A 3,203-nucleotide genomic window follows, 5' to 3' on the forward strand; every position below is an offset into this window, starting at 1 on the left:
GCCCGTGGCTTATGTTGGGAAGGTTATCGCAACTATTGGCAAAGCCCGTGGCCAGTGTTGGCATAGTCCAGGAATACTCGTGGCATGGTCCGGGCGAGCGTGTGGCAAGGTTAGGGCAAGGGTTGGAAGGTCTGGGAAAGCTCGAGCTCAATCCTGGGCAAGCATTGGCAAGGTCTGGGTAAAGCCTGCGGCCAGTGTTGGCAAGGTACGGGCATAGGGTGGAAGGTTTGGGGAAGCTCAAGCTTAACTCCAGGCAAGCATTGGCAATCCCCGAGCAAGGGGTGGAAGGTCCAGGGATGCTCGGGCAAAGGTTAGGGCAAGCACATGGTAAGGTTCAGGTGAGAGTGGGAAGGTTCGGGAAAGCTCGGGCTCAACCCCGGGCAAGCGTTGGCAAGGTCTAGGCAAAGCCCATGGCCGATGTTGGAAAGTTACGAGCAAGGGTTGGAAGGTCCGGGAGAGCTCGGGCCAAACCTCGGGCAAGCGTTAGTAAGGTCCGGGCAAAGCTCGTGGCTTGTGTTGGAAAGGTTATCGCAACTGTTGGCAAGGTACGAGAAAAGTTCGGGCAAAACCTTAAGCAAGCGTGTAGCAAATATTGGCATGGTCTGGGCAAGGAGGTGCAAGATCCGGCACGTCATGACAAGCCCCTGGCACATCTAAGGCAAGTGCTAGCATGTTTGGACCTACCATGGGCAAGTCCAGGCACATCCTGGTACGTCTAGCCCTACTACGGGCACGCCCAGACCTACCTAAGGCAAGTCCTGGCACGTCCAAGCAAGTCCTGGTACGTCTGGACCTACCATGGGTAGGTCCTGGCACGTCCGAACTTGCCTGGGGCACGTCCTGGCACATCCTGGTACATCCCGACCTACCACGGGCAAGCCTTGGCACGTCCTAGGCAAGTCTATGCACGTCTTGGTGCGTCCAGACCTGTCATGGGCAAGTCTAGGCACATCTCGACATGTCCTAGTATGTCTAGGCCTACCATAGGCAAGTCCTGGCACATCCAGGGCAAGTCCTGGCACGAGCAAGTCTTGGCACGTCCAGGACAAGTCCTAGCACGTCCTAGCATGTCCAGGCCTGCCACGGGCAAGTCCTAGCACATCCAGACTTGCCACGTGCAAGTCTTGGCACATCCAGACCTGCCACGGGCAAGTCCTGACAGTGCAAAAAGAGTCCTACCCATAGCAAAATGAAATCTACTCATTACATTTGTGATTTCTTGGTTTATTTAACTCAAACTCATTCCCCTTGACATGTTTGGGGATCTGGCTGCCAGACTCGCTGCCCGTGGCGGCCCGTGAAGGCCGCACTCTTTGGAGAAATCAAAAAATCTTAGATAATTCTATGGGTGTCCAAAAATTATGAAACTTGGCATATTTCATCCTCATATCATGCCTAAGAAGCCTGTAAAAAATCGTATGAATTGGAGGTCTCTAAGTCTCTCAAAAGGGGCGTTTTTATTTGAGCGAAAAGTATGTTTGTTCGTGCCAGAATGGAAAAAGCCCATATTGCTCTTTAGGGGGGGAGCTCCAACCTCCCTCCCCACCAGGTTGGGCTCGAACCTAGTAGCGTGGGTCCCCCATATATTGATGGGACCCCAGACCCACGCGACCGGCAGGCGACTAATGGCAACCGCTGGCGGTGGCCTTCCGGTAACTTTTTCAGTGAACCCTCAAAATTAAACATGACGCTCGGTGGGTTGTGTGTGTGTGTTTGAGGGTTCGTTGGTGGGTCGTTTGGAGGGCATTTAACGCGTGCACGGTCCCTTGGCTTCTTCTGGCGAACCCTTTTATCGATGGTTGGTTTTCTTTAGGGGTTCGTCAGTTATTGTTGAGGGGCCGCAAAAATGGTTTTGGAAAGATTTGGTTTGCCCTCCCCCCTTTCCAAAAAGGGGTTGGCAAACCGCCACCCCTCCTTCCACGCACCTTTGCGTGCGAGATTTCTCAATCACGCTGGTGAACAAGCTTGCTTTGTAGGCATTTGCACAGGATTAGTTGGTAAGAAAGAGCGAGGGATGGGTGTACCCTAGTTTGTGAGGAAAATGATGGGCGTTTCTCATATTTGATTCCCATTATATGCATGCGGATAGGCATGAGGTTTGGCATTTCATAGGCCTCCTCTAATTGCTTGGTATGAGGCAAGTCGTGACGGAATTCTTTGTCAGGGGGCACTTCGTGGAACTTGCATGCTTGGGTTTCTCCCGTCTTGAGCGAGTCTCAGAGATGCATGCTTGGGCATCTTCCTATATCTGCTTGGTAGCTTTTAGCATGATGGGGTTTCTCGCCCGCGCTTGGCACATGGCTGGTGGCCCCGTTCCCCATTGAATTCAGATAATCCACTCACATACTGGTGAGTAATCAGGCGGTGTGTCCTCTCGACTATGATATGTCGTACAGGGCCCACCCCTCATGTTGCTTGATAAGCTTGCGTGGGGGCAGATTGCCGCATGTGGTAGTGTTCGGGGGTGCAAAAGGGGCTGGTGTTTTCTATCATGGCAGATGATCTCGTTGCCTCGGATTTGACGGTTTCCTCGAATGTCCCAGCTCGACGTGTTGCTCATGCCTAGCAGTGCAGGGTCGGTGCCTCTTATCCCTTCCATTTGCTTGCCTTGCCCTCCGGGCTTGTGGGGAGTGGTTGGCACGGGGGTGTTGATCTGCTTGAACGCACGGGCGTGTGAGTGGTGCTTGGATTGTCTGTGTTGGCTGGCTCCGTGCCGAGAGCCAGGGGCGACCGATTCTCATGGTGGGCTTTTCCTGGTTCGCTCACCGTTACTAAAGGAATCCTTGTTAGTTTCTTTTCCTCTGCTTATTGATATGCTTAAACTCAGTAGGTAGCCTCGCCTAACCTGGGGTCGCCTTCAGGGACACCGATCCGACAGCCCGACTCGGGGGACGACACAGCACGTGTGGGCTTGATTGGCATCTCATCCACCTTCGACCGTGGCGGCCGTCGCTGAGGGGCGACTTTCAGCCTGACGGGAGCCGGGGCTCTTGGGAGGCCACCTTCCACCTCGCACGGTTTCGAGCGATGGTGATGATGCGTGACACCCAGGCAGACGTGCCCTCAACCTAATGGCTTCAGGCGCAACTTGCATTCAAAGACTTGGTGGTTCATGGGATTCAACAATTCACACCAAGTATCACATTTCGCTATGTTCTTCATCGATGCGAGAGCCGAGATATCCGTTGCTGAAAGTCATTTTC

The 3,203-nt window shown here is 53.6% G+C and overlaps 1 non-coding gene across 1 annotated transcript; it reads right to left on the bottom strand.

Moving 5' to 3' along the window:
- Window positions 1–3,041: 3,041 nt before the first annotated feature.
- Window positions 3,042–3,197, bottom strand: LOC129316985 (5.8S ribosomal RNA). Its single transcript, XR_008594893.1, has one exon. It is a non-coding gene; the product is annotated as a 5.8S ribosomal RNA (ribosomal RNA).
- Between the last annotated feature and the right edge of the window lie 6 nt (window positions 3,198–3,203).

Source organism: Prosopis cineraria, unplaced genomic scaffold, assembly GCF_029017545.1.
Source record: "Prosopis cineraria cultivar Desert tree isolate PC_DT_omini unplaced genomic scaffold, ASM2901754v1 PC7, whole genome shotgun sequence".
Classification (NCBI taxonomy): Eukaryota; Viridiplantae; Streptophyta; class Magnoliopsida; order Fabales; family Fabaceae; genus Prosopis; species Prosopis cineraria.